General features: G+C 47.9%; 1 protein-coding gene and 1 pseudogene across 9 annotated transcripts in view; both read right to left on the reverse strand.

The window, feature by feature from the left end:
* The window catches only part of LOC139265225 (uncharacterized), a 152,558-nt gene that overhangs the window by 103,333 nt on the left and 31,403 nt on the right, over nucleotides 1-17,822 (reverse strand). The gene's annotated exons all lie outside the window — the stretch shown is intronic.
* LOC139265224 (large ribosomal subunit protein eL38 pseudogene) lies at nucleotides 4,175-4,385 on the reverse strand (annotated as a pseudogene).

The raw sequence follows: 17,822 nt of genomic DNA on the forward strand, positions 1-17,822 counted from the left end.
GACTTGTGCCCTGTAGATGGTGGACAGGCTTTGGGGAGTCAGGAGCTGAGACACTTGCCGCAGAATACCCAGCCTCTGATCTGCTCTTGTTGCCACAGTATTTATGTGGCTGGTCCAGTTAAGTTTCTCGTCAATGGTGACTTCCAGGATGTTGATGGTGTGGGATTCGGTGATGGTAATGCCGTTGAATATCAAGGGGCATTGATTAGACTCTTGCTTGTTGGAGATAGTCTTGCCTGGCACTTGTGTGGCATGAATGTTACTTGCCACTTATCTGCCCAAGCCTGAATGTCGTCCAGGTCTTGCTGCATGTGGGCATGGACTGCTCCATTATCTGAGGAGTTGCGAATGGCACTGAACACTGTGCAGTCATCAGCGAACATCCCCACTTCTGATCTTATGATAGGCAGAAGTTCATTGATGAAGCAGCTGAAGATGGTTCGGCCTAGGACACTACCCTGAGGAACTCCTGCAGCGATGTCCAGGGCTGTGATGATTGACATCCAACAACCACAACCATCTTCTTTTGTACTAGTTATGACTCCAGCCAGTGGAGTTTTCCCCGATTCCCATTGACTTCAGTTTTACTAGGGCTCCTTGGTGCCACACTCGGACAAATGCTACCTTGATATCAAGGGCAGTCACTCTCACTTCACCTCTGAAATTCAGCTCTTTTATCCATGTTTGGACCAAGGCTGTAATGAGGTCTGGAGCCAAGTGGTTCTGGCAGAACCCAAACTGAGCATTGGTGAGAAGGTTATTGGTGAGTAACTGTCGATGACACCTTCCATCACTTTGCTGATGATTGCAAGTAGACTGATATACATAAGGACATAAGAAATAGGAGCAGGAGTAGGCCATTTGCCCCTCGGGCCTGCTCCACCATTCAATAAGTTCATGGCTGATCTGATCATGGACTCAGCTCCACTTCCCTGCCTGCTCCCTATAACCCATATATCACTCAAAAATCAGTCTATCTCCACCTTAAATATATTCAATGACCCAGCCTCCACAGCTCTCTGGGGCAGAGAATTCCATAGATTTATAACCATCAGAGAGAAGAAATTCCTTCTCTTCTCTGTTTTAAATGGGCGGCCCCTTATTCTGAGACTATGTCCCCTAGTTTTACTTTCCCCTATGAGTGGAAATATCCTCTCTGCATCCACCTTGTCGACCCCCTCATTATCTTATAAGTTTTAATAAGATCACCTCTCATTCTTCTGAACTCCAATGTGCATAGGCCCAACCTACTCAACCTATCCTCATAATTCAACCCCCTCATCTCCGGAATCAATCAAGTGAACCTTATCTGAACAGCCTCCAATGCAAGTATATCCTTAACTAAATACGGTGACCAAAACTGTACACAGTACTCTAGGTGTGGCCTCACCAATACCCTGTACAGTTGTAGCAGGACTTCCCTGCTTTTATACTCTATCCCCCTTGCAATAAAGGCCAACATTCCATTTGCCTTCCTGATTACTTGCTGCACCTGCATACTAACTTTTTGTGTTTGATGCACAAGGACCCCCAGGTCCCTCTGTACTGCAGCACTTTGCAATTTTTCTCCATTTATATTATAATTTGCTTTTCTATTATTTTTGCCAAAGTGGATAACCTCACATTTTCCCACATTGTACTCCATCTGCCAATTTTTGCCCACTCACTTAGCCTGAATATATCCCTTTGCAGATTTTTTGTGTCCTCCTTACAATTTGCTTTCCCACCCATCTTTGTTCCATCAGCAAACTTGCTTACATTACACTCGGTTCCTTCATCCAAGTCAGTAATATAGATTGTAAATAGTTGAGGCCCCAGCACCGATCCCTGCGGCACCCTATTAGTTATTGTTTACAACGCATTTATCCTGACTGTTTTCTGTTAGTTAGCCAATCCTTATCCATGCTAATATATTACCCCCAACCCCATGAACTTTTATCTTGTGCAGTAACCTTTTATGTGGCACCTTATCGAATGCCTTCTGGAAATCTAAGTACACCACATCCACTGGTTCCCCCTTATCCACCCTACTCGTTGCATCCTCAAAGAACACCAGAAAATTTGTCAAACATAATTTTTCCCATGCTGATTCTGCTTGATTGAATTATGATTTTCCAATTTCCTGCTGCTGCTTCCTTAATAATGGACTCCAGCATTTTCCCATCTGTGGGAGAGCAGACTGCAGAAGATGAGTGACTCCTTGAAAGCCAACCGATCTATCCAAGGTGGACACCTGGCACCGCAAGGTGGAGCCTACAGCCACGGGAACTTGGAACCATGACATCACTCGCCCTGACTCCAGCTACCCAATTCACACCCTGTAATAATTGGGCCTAAAGTGTCTAAAGTTCAAATATACAGGCACTCACCAGCCTGACTGCAGTAACACATCCTAGGAATAAGTGAGAGACTAGTTGGTCTGCCTCCCCTTAATCTGCCAGACTTGTCGGTTGGAACCCCTCCTCCCAGTCCATAGCACAACCTCCCAGTCCAAATCCCTACTCCCTGTCTGAACTCTGCCTCTCAGATCCAAAGCCTCCTCCCAGCCCAATGTCCTTCCTACCAGTCAGAACCCCTCCTACCAGTCATAAGCCCCGCCTTCCAGTCATAAGCCCCTCCTCCCAGTCATAAGCCCCTCCTCCCAGTCTGAAGCCCCTCCTCCCAGTCTGAAGCTCCTCCTCCCAGTCTGAAGCCCCTCCTTCTAGTCTGAAGCCCTCCTACCAGTCAGAAGACCCTCCTGCCAGTCAGAAGCAGGGCACCTACCCGTTACCTCGTTTCTCTTTCTTAAAACCCAAACCTGAGTGTGGAAGAATCCGAGATGGGCCTACCTGAAACCTGGGGACAATCTTCTCCAAGAGCAGCGCCCCCAATGTACCTTCCTGGGCCAGGTGGGGCCTCGCACTGTGAACCAGTTCTATCTGCTGCTTCCTGCCAGCCTTTGATTGTGTTGAGACAAGCCCCGAGGCTGGTCTCACTTACCTGCAAAGTTACGTTTCTCAGATCAGCTTTTCATTCACCTCCGTTCCGCTCTCACATTTCATTGCCCTGTTTTATTCCAGCTGCTGCATGCTTTCTGTTACCATCTGGGTTTATCTCTCCTTTGCTTCATCTTTCAATTTCCAATCTCCTTTCCTGGTTTTCCATTCGCTGTTTTCCCTGTTCACCGAGATTCTCCTTGTGATACCGCGCATTCTAGAGTTTGTGTCGACATGTACCTGTGCTACAGTCAACTCAGTGTTGTTCCATTTCAATCCGTGTTAATGTGGATTTCGTGTCTATCAGCTGTCTCTCTGTATCACTCACTGTGCTCAGTCACACCTTTGTCTGTCTCCCTTTGGCGGTGTCGAACTGTGTCACTCACTGTGCTCAGTCACACCTTTGTCTGTCTCCCTCTGGGGTGTCTCTCACTATATCAGTCACTGTGCTCAGTCACAGATTTGTCTGTCTCCCTCTGGTGGTGCCTGTCTGTGTCACTCACTGTGCTCAGTCACACCTTTGTCTGTCGCCCTCTGGTGGTGTCTCACTGTGTCACTTACTGTGCTCAGTCACACCTTTGTCTGTCTCCTTCTGGTGGTGTCTCTCGCTATATTACTCACTGTGCTCAGTCACACCCTTTGTCTGTCGCCCTCTGGTGGTGTCTCTCGCTATATCACTCACTGTGCTCAGTCACACCGTTGTCTGTCTCCCTGTGGTGGTGCCTCTCTGTGTCACTCACTGTGCTCAGTCACACCTTTGTCAGTCGCCCTCTGGTGGTGTCTCACTGTGCTCAGTCACACCTTAGTCTGTCTCCTTCTGGTGGTGTCTCTCACTATATCACTCACTGTGCTCAGTCACACCCTTTGTCTGTCGCCCTCTGGTGGTGTCTCTCGCTATATCACTCACTGTGCTCAGTCACACGTTTGTCTGTCGCGCTCTGGTGGTGCCTGTCTATGTCACTCACTGTGCTCAGTCACACCTTTGTCTGTCGCCCTCTGGTGGTGTCTCTCGCTAGATCACTCACTGTGCTCAGTCACACCTTTGTCTGTCACCCTCTGGTGGTGTCTCTCGCTATATCACTCACTGTGCTCAGTCACACCTTTGTCTGTCGACTGCTGGTGGTGTCTCTCGCTATATCACTCTGTACTTTTTCTTAAATTTCAATACAATCCAAACAACGTCTTTAGATTTCAACTCCTTACTTCAGCTCTTTCACAGCCAGACCTGGAGGCAGGGACTGTTTTGAGGTTTTCAGCCTTTTCTTTGTCTGTGATGACTAATGTGTACAGGTACCTGCTGCACCGCACTTTGAATTTTACATTGTGCTTGTTCTTTATTTTCACCGATTTTGCTTCCTTTCTTCTTGCCCCGAGCAAAATGCCTTTGATTTCTGCAATCATTCGAGGCATGGTTGTGATGAATCTTGTGGCGGGGTTACGAACCGTGTAGTCACAGCTTTTCTGTTTCCCTCTGGGGGTGTCTCTGTGTGTCACTCACTATGCTCAGTCACACCTTTGTCTGTCGCCCGCTGGTGGTGTATCTCACTATATCACTCACTGTGCTCAGTCACAGCTTTACAATCATAGAATCTTACAGCACAGGAGGTCGTCATTCGGCCCTTCATGCCTGTGCCGGCTCTTTGAAAGAGCTCTCCAATTAAATCCCACATCGCAGCTTTCTCCCCATAACCCTACTATTTAGTCCTCTTCAAATCCATGTCAAATTGCCTTTTAAAATTTCTTATGGAATCTGATTCTACCACTCTTTCAGGTAGCGCATTCCTGATCTTAACAATCCTCTGTGAGAAGAAATTTCTCCTCATTTTCCCTCTACTTCTTTATTTTCAGTCTCTGATCTCCAGTTACTGATTCGTTTGCCAGAGGGCCTTGACATCGTTCCTAAAGTGTGGTGCCCAGAATTGTACACAATACTCCAGCTGGGGCTTAATGAGTGATTTGTAATGATGGCCTTGTTTCTGTAATCAATGCCCTTATTTACAATGTAGAGTATCCCATACACTTTCTTAACCGGCTTATCAACTTGCCCTGCACCTTCAAATACTTGTGCACATGCACCCCCAGGTCCTTCTGCTCTTGCCCCTGCCCCCCTACCTCATTTTAATACCATTTAGATTATACTGCCACTCCACGTTATTTCTTCCAAAGTGCATCGCTTCACACTTATCCACGTTAAATTGCCATGTGCCTTCCCATTTCACCCATCTGTCTATGTGCTCCTGAAGTTTGTCAATATCCTGCTCACTATTTACTACACTGCCAAGTTTTGTATCAACTACAAACTTAGAAATTGTACTTCCTGTACCCCAGTCCAGGTCATTTATATATAACAGGGAAAGCAATGATCCTGGTGTCTCTATCGCTGTACTCACTCACACCATAATCTCTCTCGCTCTGCTGCTGTCTCTTTGTCTTCTTTTCTTCTTCTTGGGCAGTCCCCCGGAGTCGAGGATGACTTGCTTCCACACTAATATATGAGTTCTAATGTGACTAATGAGACCAACGTGGGACCTACAGTCTGTCACAGGTGGGGCAGGTGATGGTTGGAGGGACGGGTGGGTGGGGTGTTTGGTTTATCGTAAAATCCTTCCGCTGTTTGTACTTGGCTTCCGCGTGCACCCAGCGAAGAGACTCGAAGTGTTCGGCGCCTTCTCAGATGCTCCTCCTCCCCTTTGAGTGGTCTTGGGCCAAGGATTTCCAAGAGTCGGTGGAGATGTTACATTTTTTCAAGGCGGCTTTGAGGGTGTCCTTGAAGCATTTCCTCTGCCCTCCTGGGACTTGCTTGCCATGACATAGCTCGGAGTAGAGCGCTTGTTTCGGGAGTCTAGTATCAGGCATGCGGACGATGTGCCCCATCCATCGGAGCTGATCGAGTGTGGTCAATGTCTCGATGCTGGGGATGTTGGCCTGAGAGAGGTCACTAATATGAGTTCTAATGTGACTAATGAGACCAATATGGGATCTACAGTCTCTGCCACAGGTGGGGCAGATGGTGGTTGGAGGGCCGAGTGGGTGGGGTGCTTGTGCTTGTGCTCAGGAGGTCGGGCCCAGCAGCGAGGTCGGGAGGTCGAGCCCAGCAACAGGGTCAGAGGTCGGAAGGTTGAGCCCAGCACCGAGGTTGGGAGGTCGAGCACAGTAGCGAGGTCGGGAGGTCGGGCCCAGCAGCGAGGTCAGGTCGTCAGGAGGTTGAGACCAGCAGTGAGGTCAGGACCCGAGGCCAAAGGACGAGCGGTTGGAGAGAGAGGGAAAAGTGCAGCAGAGCCTGCGAATGGAGAGCAGCGAGCTGAAGCTGGAGCCGGGGAGCCCAGGGTACAGCGCCAGTACTATATGGACAAATTCACAAGCTGCTCTAAGCTCAAGGTGCTCACCCACACTGCGATCCTGAAAACTAGGGAGAGAGGACCTGAGGGAGGGAATATGTGTGTGTGTATGTGTATGCTAGGCTCATGCAGCAGAGCTGGTCTCCCAATTATAGTGGGTCCCCTTGCCATTGGACCTAGACCTAGCTCTGTCAAGCCCATGTGGTATCTGGTGCGCAACGGCCATAATAAAAGAATTCATGCACAGGCATCTTCCACCCTCGAGAATGAAGTTCAGGACTTGGAATGTCAGGGCCCTTACGAACAACCCCAACAGTGACAGACTTTGTCTTTGATGTGAGCGCCCGGGAACTCAGACATTTCGACATCGACATCGCCGCCCTAAGCGAGACTCGATGGGCAGGGGAGGCCAGCTCAAGGAACAAGGTGGTGGATACACGTTCTTCTGGAAAGGCAGAACAGAAGAAGAATGCTGCCTCCATGGGGTAGGCTTCGCCATCAACAATGAGCTAGTTTGGCATCTCAGAGACTTCCCTAGCGGGACAAACGAACATCTCATGACCCTTCGGCTCACCCAGAACCAGTATGCTATGGTCCTCAGTGCATACGCCCCAACCCTAGACGCTATGGACGAAGCCAAAGAGGAATTCTACTCCAGCCTTGAACAATCCCTGTCCTGAGTCCCAGCGGGTGACAGGTATCCTCCTTGGCGACTTTAATGCCAGAATTGGAAAGGACACAGACCTTTGGAGAGGGGTGATTGGCAGGGAAGGGGTAGGGAAAATCAACTCCAATGGTACCCTCCTCCTGACAAAATGCTCAGAACATGGTCTTGTCATAACAAACACCTTGTTTTGTCAGAGTGACAAGTACAAGGCCTCATGGCAACACCCTTGCTCCAAGCACTGGCATCTGTTAGAGTACGTCACCGTCCGAGCGAGGGCCTGCAAGTTCTCCATATCACCTGCACCATGGTGGGAGCTGACGACTGCTGGACTGACCAGCACTTAATCTGCTCTGTTATCTCCATCAATGTAGCCTCAAAACGGCGGCCACAACAGAAATGTTGCCGCAGAAAAATCAACGCTGAAGCACTCAAAGAAAGCCCTATTCAGTCAACGCCTCACAGCTAACCTGACGACCTCCAATAAACTGGAGCCACAGAGTGTCCGTAGTGCCTGGTCTGCCCTCAAGTCCACCATAACTAGCACCTGCGAAGAGACTCTTGTTTACTCTACCAGAAAAAACCAAGACTGGTTCGATGAGAATGACCAGGAGATTCAGGAGCTAATAAACCGTAAACGCAAGGCATTTTTGAACTGGAAACATCATCACAACTCGAGAGAAGCAAAACAGACCTACAGACAACTGAAGACCGAAGACCAACAAAAATCTCGGGACCGAAAGAACAGATGATGAGTGGAAAGAGCACAGGAAATCCAGCAGCTAACCAACAACCACAACATGCATGGATTCTTCAGCGCAGTCAAGTCAACCTATGGCCCAAGCACCCAAGGTCCTACCTCACTGAGGACCAAGAACAGAGAGCTACTCATTTAAGGCAGAGAAGCAGTCAGTGCACGCTGGAAGGAGCACTTTGAAGAACTCCTTAACCAAGACTCTGTCTTTGACGTGAGTGTCCTTGTCTCCATCCCGCAGCATGCTACCCACCACCATCTCCGCACAATCCCAGCCCGGCACGAGGTTGAAAAGGCCATCTGACAATTGAAAAACAACAAGGCCTCGGGAGCAGATGGAATCCCAGGCAAAGCACTAAAGCATGGTGGAGAAGAACGATTGGCGCGAATCAATGAACTCATCTCTCTTATCTGGAAGAAGGAGAACATGGCAGGGGATTTCAGAGACACCGTAATCGTGACCATCTTGAAAAAAGGTGACAAGTCCGATTGCGGTAATTACAGAATAGTTTCCCTGCTGTCTGCCACAGGGAAAATTATCGCAAGAATCCTCCTCAATTGTCTCCTCCCAGTGGCTGAAGAGCTCCTTGCAGAGTCGCAATGCAGATTTCGCCACTAAGGGGCACAACTGACATGATCTTTATCGCGCGACAAATCCAAGAAAAATGTAGGGAGCAGCATGAACCTCTGTACATGGCCTTCTTTGACCTCACAAAGACCTTCGACTCTATCAACCGGGAGTGATTATGGAGTGTCCTCTCAGATTTGCCTGTCTCTCTGTATGACTGTTCTTAGTCACACCTTTATCGATCTCCCTCTACGGTTGTCTTTCTGTATCACTCTCCTCAGTCTTCTATCTATCTCCGTCTGCTGGTGTCTCTATTACTCTCTGTATTCTGTCAAACCTTTATCTCCCTCTGCTGGTGTCACTCTGTATTATCGTACTCCGTCACAGCCTAATCGATCTCTCTCTCCTGGTGTCTTTCTATCACTGTCCTCGGTCACATTCTAATCGATCTGCCTCTCCTGGTGTCACTGTATCACTGTCCTCGGTCACACCCTAATCGATGTCACTCTCCTGGTGTTTCTGTATCACTGTCCTCGGTCACACCCTAATCGATCTCCCTCTCCTGGTGTCACTGTATCACTGTCCTCAGTCACACCCTATCGATCTCTCTCTCCTGGTGTCACTGTATCACTGTCCTCGGTCACGCCCTAATTGATCTCTCTCTCCTGGTGTCACTGTATCACTGTCCGCAGTCACACTCTAATCGATCTCTCTCTCCTAGTGTCACTCTGTATCACTGTCTGACTCAGTCACACCCTAATCGATCTCTCTCTCCTAGTGTCACTCTGTATTACTGTCCTCAGTCACGCCCTAATCGATCTCTCTCTCCTGGTGTCACTGTATCACTGTCCTCGGTCACATCCTAATCGATCTCTCTCTCCTGGTGTTACTCTGTATCACTGTCTTCGGTCACACCCTAATCGATCTCTCTCTCCTGGTATCACTGTATCACTGTCCTCAGTCACACCCTAATCGATCTCTCTCTCCTGGTGTCTCAGTATCACTGTCCTCAGTCACACCCTAATCGATCTCTCTCTCCTGGTGTCACTGTAACACTGTCCTCAGTCACACCCTAATCGATCTCTCTCTCCTGGTCTCACTGTAACACTGTCCTCTGTCACACCCTAATCGATCTCTCTCTCCTGGTGTCACTGTATCACTGTCCTCAGTCACATCCTAATCGATCTCTCTCTCCTGGTGTCACTGTATCACTGTCCTCAGTCACATCCTAATCGATCTCTCTCTCCTGGTGTCACTGTATCACTGTCCTCGATCACACCCTAATCGATCTCTCTCTCCTGGTGTCACTGTATCACTGTCCTCAGTCACATCCTAATCGATCTCTCTCTCCTGGTATCACTGTATCACTGTCCTCGATCACACCCTAATCGATCTCTCTCTCCTGGTGTCACTCTGTATCACTGTCCTCGGTCACACCCTAATCGATCTCTCTCTCCTGGTGTCACTGTATCACTGTCCTCAGTCACACCCTAATCGATCTCTCTCTCCTGGTGTCACTCTGTATCACTGTCCTCAGTCACACCCTAATCGATCTCTCTCTCCTGGTCTCACTGTATCACTGTCCTCGGTCACACCCTAATCGATCTCTCTCTCCTGGTGTCACTGTAACACTGTCCTCAGTCACACCCTAATCGATCTCTCTCTCCTGGTCTCACTGTATCACTGTCCTCAGTCACACCCTAATCGATCTCTCTCTCCTGGTGTCTCAGTATCACTCATTATAAACACTCACACCTTTATCTATCCCTGAGGAATACAAAAAGAAACTTGTGAGGGATATCAAGATTAATGCAAAAAGCTTTTACAATTATATGAGAAAGTAAGGGTAGTCAAGTGTAATGAGGAGTGCTTTAAATACAGGTGTGGGACTATTGCCCAGTGAAAATAAGGAAATGGCAAACTTGTTCAATTTCACTTTGGGCCAGACTTTCGGCTTCATTGTCGGTGATGTTCTCGACGGTACAGCTGGTTTTTCGCCCGGCGAGAGTTTCCAGGTAAGTTTTTGAACATTATCGCCCACATCTGAAGTCGCCCGCCGGGACCAGACCGCCCACGTGCAATGCCGAGAACAACCGCCAGGGCATAAATTTGGCCTCAACCGCCGGCGTCCCGATCGGCGAGAGACCCGGCCTGTAAAAGCTGCTTAAACAGGGCGGTAAGGGGTGGGGGCCTGCAAAGAAAGGTTCATAGAAACATAGAAACATAGGTGCAGGAGTAGGCCATTCGGCCCTTCTAGCCTGCACCGCCATTCAATGAGTTCATGGCTGAACATTCAACTTCAGTACCCCATTCCTGCTTTCTCGCCATACCCCTTGATCCCCCTAGTAGTAAGGACCTCATCTAACTCCTTTTTGAATATATTTAGTGAATTGGCCTCAACAACTTTCTGTGGTAGAGAATTCCACAGGTTCACCACTCTCTGGGTGAAGAAGTTCCTCCGCATCTCGGTCCTAAATGGCTTACCCCTTATCCTTAGACTGTGACCTCTGGTTCTGGACTTCCCCAACATTGGGAACATTCTTCCTGCATCTAACCTGTCTAACCCCGTCAGAATTTTAAATGTTTCTATGAGGTCCCCTCTCATTCTTCTGAACTCCAGTGAATAGAAGCCCAGTTGATCCAGTCTTTCTTGATGGGTCAGTCCAGCCATCCCGGGAATCAGTCTGGTGAATCTTCGCTGCACTCCCTCAATAGCAAGAATGTCCTTCCTCAGGTTAGGAGACCAAAACTGTACACAATACTCCAGGTGTGGCCTCACCAATGTCCTGTACAACTGTAGCAACACCTCCCTGCCCCTGTACTCAAATCCCCTTGCTATGAAGGCCAACATGCCATTTGCTTTCTTAACCGCCTGCTGTATCTGCATGCCAACCTTCAATGACTGATGTACCATGACACCCAGGTCTCTTTGCACCTCCCCTTTTCCTAATCTGTCACCATTCAGATAATAGTCTGTCTCTCTGTTTTTACCACCAAAGTGGATAACCTCACATTTATCCACATTATACTTCATCTGCAATGCATTTGCCCACTCACCTAACCTATCCAAGTCGCTCTGCAGCCTCACAGCATCCTCCTCGCAGCTCACACTGCCACCCAATTTAGTGTCATCCGCAAATTTGGAGATACTACATTTAATCCCCTCATCTAAATCATTAATGTACAGTGTAAACAGCTGGGGCCCCAGCACAGAACCTTGCGGTACCCCACTAGTCACTGCCTGCCATTCTGAAAAGTACCCATTTACTCCTACTCATGCATATGGCAGAATGTATACGCCAGCAGCTGCATTACCTCAGATGGCCCAGAGTCCGCCATCAATTGTTAATGCGAGGCAGTTAACACCTTGTGGCGCTGCGGAGGTGATCATCGAGCCCATCAATGCCGCTTCAACACTATGCATGCAAAGGCTGTGGAACAATGGGATACCTCCAGCGAATGTGCAGACGAGCTGCAAACCACCATGTTCCAGAGGAAGATCGATCCATGGTGGATCAGGCTGAAGTAGAGACTCGAACCAAAGAGGCAGAAGTGTATGGAACACACCTTCACCAATCATGCTAAAAGTTGAACTGAACGGAATTCCAGTATCCATGGAACTGGACACATGTGCAAGTCATCTATCATGAGCAAAAAGGCCTTCGACAGGCTGTGGCACAACAACAGGCCCAAGCTTAGCCGCATTCATACCAAGCTAAGAACTTACACCAAAGAGCTGATCCCTGTTATTCGCAGCGCAGCAGTAAAAGTCTCCTATGATGGAGCAATGCACAAACTCCCACTATGGATTGTACTAGGAGATGGCCCCGCACTGTTTGGCAGAGCTGGCTGGGAAAAATCCGCTGGAACTGGGACGACATCCAAGCGCTTTGCCTCATGTGCCCAGGTTCTGAGCAAGTTCCCGTCATTATTTGAGCCAGGCATTGGAAGTTTCTCGGGGGCAAAGGTGCAGATCCACTTGGTTCCCGGTACACGGCCCATCCACCACAAGGCACGGGCGGTGCCATACATGATGCGCGAAAAAGTGGAAATTGAGCTGGACAGGTTTCAGCGAGAAGGCATCATCGCACCGGTGGAGTTCAACAATTGTTCCAGTTCTCAAAGGCGACGGCACGGTTAGTAACGATTAACCGTTTTTCGTTACTGGACCAGTACCCGCGACCCAAGGAAGGCGACGTATTTGAGACCCTGCCTGGAGGAAAGACATTCACCAAATTGGACCTGATCTCAGCCTGCATGACAAAGGAGCTGGAGGAGTCTTCGAAAGGCTTCATCTGCATCAACACACACAAAGGTCTGTTCATCTACAATAGATGCCCTTTGGTGGTTCAATCGGACACGGCAATTTTCCAACGGAACATGGAGAGCCTGCTAAAGTTGGTTCCGTGCATCGTGGTTTTCCAGGACAAAATACTGGTCACAGGTCGGGACACCATCGAACACTTGCAGAACCTGGAAGTGGTTCTCAGTCGGCTCAGGTTGAAACACTTGAAGTGTGTTTTCCTGGTGCCAGAGGTCGAATTCTTAGGGAGAAGAATCGCAGCAGATGGCATTAGACCCACCGAAGCCAAGACGGAGGCCATCAAGAATGAGCCGAGACCACAGAACGTGATGGAGCTGCGGTCGTTCCTGGGACTCCTCAACTATTTCGGTAATTGCCTACCCGGGTTAAGTACCTTGCTAGAACCTCTACATGTGCTACTGCGCAAGGGAGACGACTGGGTATGGGGGAAATCACAAGAGGCTGCTTTTGAGAAAACCAGAAATCTGTTATGTTCCAACAAACTGCTTGTTCTGTATAACGCATGTAAACGATTAGTGCTAGCTTGCGTCATCATACAGGGCCGGGTGTGTGTTACAACAGGCTAACGAATTGGTAACATTGCAACCGGTCGCCTATACGTCCAGGAATTTGTCCAAGGCCGAAAGGGCTTACAGCATGATTGAAAAAGAAGCTCTGGCATGCATTTACAGGGTGAAAAAAATGCACCAGTATCTGTTTAGTCTCAAGTTTGAGCTAGAAACTGACCATAAGCCGCTCATATCGCTATTCTCAGAGAGCAAAGGGATTAACACCAATGCCTCTGCCCACATCCAAAGATGGGCGCTCACGCTGTCTGCATACAACTATGTAATCCACCACAGACCAGGCACAGAGAACTGCGCTGATGCTCTCAGTCGGCTACCATTGCCCACCACCGGGGTGGAAATGGCACAGCCTGCAGACTTGCTCTTGGTGACGGATGCATTCGAAAATGAAAAGTCACCCGTTACGGCCTGCCAGATCAGGACTTGGACCAGCCAGGACCCTTTACTGTCCCTGGTAAAAAACTGTATCCTCCATGGGAGCTGATCCAGCATCCCAGCGGAGATGCAGGAAGAGATTAGGCCGTTCCACAGGTGCAAAGACGAAATGTCCTTACAGGTGGACTGTCTGTTGTGGGGTAATCACATGATCTTGCCCAAGAAAGGCAGAGAAATGTTAATACGTGACCTACACAGTACCCACCCAGGCATTGTAATGATGAAAGCCATAGCCAGATCCCATGTGTGGTGGCCCGGCATCGACTCAGATTTAGAGTCATGCGTGCGCCAGAGCAACACTTGCTCTCAACTGAGCAATGCACCCAGAGAGGTGCCGCTAAGTTTGTGATCGCGACCCTCCAAACCGTGGTCTCGGATCCACGTTGACTATGCGGGCCAATTTCTAGGCAAAATGTTCTTGGTTGTTGTGGATGCTTATTCAAAATGGATTGAGTGTGTAATAATGTCTGTAAGCACGTCCACGGCCACAATTGAAAGCCTACGAGCCATGCTCGCCACGCATGGCCTGCCTGATGCCCTTGTCAGCGACAATGGGCTATGCTTCACCAGTGCTGAATTCAAGGAATTCATGAGCCACAATGGGATCAAGCATGTCACATCTGTCCTGTTCAAGCCCGCATCCAACGGCCAGGCAGAACAGGCAGTTCAAACAATCAAGCAAAGCTTGAAACGCGTGTCGGAAGGCTCCCTGCAGACCCGACTGTCCCGAGTTTTGCTCAGCTACCGCACCAGACCCCACTCGCTCACCGGGGTTCCCCCAGTCGAGCTGCTCATGAAAAGGGTGCTCAAAACAACGCTCTCCCTTGTCCACCCTGATCTCCATGATCACGTCGAGGGCAGGCGGCATCAACAAAGCACGTACATGATTGTGCAAACTTGTCACGTGATATTGAAGTCAATGACCCTGTATTTGTACTCAACTATGGACATGGTCCCAAATGGCTTGCTGGCACTGTCATAGCCAAAGAAGGGAGTAGGGTGTTTCAGGTCAAACTGGCCAATGGACTAACGTGCAGAAAGCATTTGGACCAAACCAAATTGCGATTCACAAACAGCTACAAGCAACCCGAAGAGGACACCACCAACTTTGACCCTCCAACACACACACAAGTGACAACCGACATCACGGTTGACCACGAAGCTGAACTCACCATCCCCAGCAGCCTAGCAGCCCAGCGAAGAATCAACCAACTCACCCACACCTGCATTTGTACCGAGACGATCGACAAGGGAGCGAAAAGCCCCAGATCGTCTCACCTTGTGAATAAGTGTACTATTGACTTTGGGAGGGAGTGATTTTATGTATGTAACCCTTGGCAATCCTGTATCATACTACCACCAGAGGACCTACCTGTTGGAGTCCCATGGGATCCCAGCATCCTTTCGGAGCACTGTATATAAGCAGGCCTCCCATGCTGTACCAACACTCTGGAGTTTAAATAAAGGAGCTAAGGTCACACTTACTCATTGTATACAGTACTCAGTTGCATCACTTTATTCTGAGCGTAACACTGGTAATGTGTAGTGTGACTGTTAAACCTTTACGAATAAACCAACTAGTTCTTAATAGTAACGTGTTGCTATGAATTCCTAAGCAAAGAACCCATGATGCAAATACATTTCAGATGGTACCAGAAAGGTGAGGTTATACCTATCAAGAAAGGATGAACAGGCTGGGTATCTTTTCTCTTGTAAACAAAAGGCTGAGGGTGACCTAATAGAGTTCTTTAACATCATGAAAGGTTCTGATACATTAGACACAGAAAGAGTATTTCAACTTGTGGGAGAGAGCAAAACCAGAGGGCATCAATTTAAGATAGTCACCAAGAAATCCAGTAGGGAATTCAGAAGAAACTTATTTTCCCAGAGGATGGTGAGAATGTGGAACTCACTACCACAGGGAGTGGTTGAGGCAAATCATATAGATGCATTTAAGAGGAAGTTGGTTGGCATATGAGGCAGAAGGGAATAGAGGGTTATGCTGATAGAGTTAGTTGAGGAAAGATGGTAGGAGGCGGGAGTAGAGCATATATTCCATCATGGACTGGTTGGGCTGAATGGCCTGTTTCTGTGCTGTATATTTTAAGTAATTCTATGCATATTTAATAATGACTTCGGTAACACAACTGAGAGCAGAGCAGATCCAAAGAGATTTAGGGATCATATACACAGATCAGTTGACCAAAGCTTGGTCAAATAGGCAGGTTTTAAGAAGTGTTTTAAAGGAGAGAGAGAGGTAGAGAGGCAGAGAGGTTTAGGGAGGGAATTCCAGAGCTTAGGGCCCAGGCAGCTGAAGTAATGGCAGCCAATGGTGGAGCAATTAAAATCAGGGATGCTGTATTGAGGGAGTGCTGCACTGTCAGAGGTGCTGTCTTTTGGATGAGATGTTAAACCGAGGCCTCGTCTGCTCTCTCAAGTCAACGTAAAAGATCTCATGACACTATTTTGAAGAAGAGAAGGATACAAAGAGACTTCGAAGGCATATAGACAAATGAATGGGCAAGAACATGGGAAATGGAATATAATGTGGTAAAATGTGAAGTTACTCACTTTGGTAGGAAAAATAGAAAAGCAGATTTTTTTTTAAATGATGAGAGATTGGGAAATGTTGTTGTTCAGAGGGACCTGGGTGTCCTTGTACACGAATCACTGAAAGTTAACATGCAGGTACAGCAAGCAATTAAGAAAGCAAATGGTTTGTTGGCCTTTATTACAAGAGGATTTGAGTACAAGAGTAAAGACTTATTACTGTAATTATGTCGGGTTCTGGTGAGACTATACCTGGAGTATTGTGCACAGTTTTGGTGGTCTTACCTAAGGAAGCATAGACTTGCCGTTGAGGGAGTGCAACCAAGGTTCATCAGACTGATTCCTGGGATGGGGGGATTGTCCTCTGAGGAGAGATTGAATAGACTAGGCCTACATTCTCTAGAGTTTAGAAGACTGAGAGGTGATCTCATTGAAACATACAAAATTCTTACAGGGCTTGACAGGGTAGATGCAGGGAGGATGTTTCCCCTGGCTGAGGAGCCTAGAACCAGGGGTCACAGTCTCAGAATAAGGGGTCGGCCATTTGGGACTGAGATGAGGAGAAACCTCTTCACTCAGACGCAGGTGAATCTTTAGAATTCTCTACCCCATAGGGCTGTGGAGGCTCAGTCTTTGAGTCTATTCAAGACAGAGATCGATAGATTTTTTAATATTAAGGGAATCAAGGGATGTGGGGATAGTGCAGGAAAAGGCAGTTGAGGTCGAAGATCAGCCATGATCTCATTGAATGACGGAGCAGTGTCGAGGGGTTGATTGGCCTACTCCTGCTTCTAATTCTTATATTCTTATGTTAAGAGAAGGGGAGTTCTCCCTGGTATCCTGGTCACCATTAATCCCTCAACCAACATCACAAAAACAGATTATCTGGTCATTTCTCTCATGGCTTTTAGTGGGAGCTTGCTGTGCACAAATTAGATGCAGTGTTTCCTACATTAAAACAGTGAGTATATTTCAAAAGTACTTCATTGGTTGTAAAGTGCTTTGGGTTGCCCTGAGGTCATGAAAGGTGCTATATAAATGTCAATTCTTTCTTTTTATTAGGAAGGACTTCAAATCAATAATGTACTATGGTTAAAATAAAATTCTCTCACAAATGTACCTTTAATCAAAAGAGCCCTGCATGGAGCTGTCTGTTTCAGCTGGGTGAATGCATTGTTGGAATGGCTGGCTCATTAATATGGGATGCGTTAGAACATTACAATACTAATGTTAAGGTCGCATTGTGGTTATACAAAGTAATGTGACTGTGGGAAGAAAAGATTTCCAAACTCAAACATGGTAAAGGCAAGGAGAAGGCTCCTGCACAAATGATCCATTGACAGGAATGAGAATCCCAGACACCTCACGGAGGAAACAGGGGGTGGTTGGACTCTGGGAGATTTGAACACCGCTGTTCTGCAGACCTATCTCACCAGACTGGGGAAGATAAACGTGAGTCACAGAGCAGGCTGGATGTTATTGAGTCATAGAGCAGGCCGGATGAGTTATTTTGTTGTAAAGTAGAGCTCTTGTTTCAACAATGTTGCTTGAAGCCAGTTCATTGCAAGGAGTCACAAGTCTACAATTAACTGAGTAAGTTCATGCTTTTGTGAAATGTGCACAAATTCTTGGATTTCATTGCTGAATT

This window comes from Pristiophorus japonicus, chromosome 6 (genome assembly GCF_044704955.1).
Source record: "Pristiophorus japonicus isolate sPriJap1 chromosome 6, sPriJap1.hap1, whole genome shotgun sequence".
Lineage (NCBI taxonomy): Eukaryota > Metazoa > Chordata > Chondrichthyes > Pristiophoridae > Pristiophorus > Pristiophorus japonicus.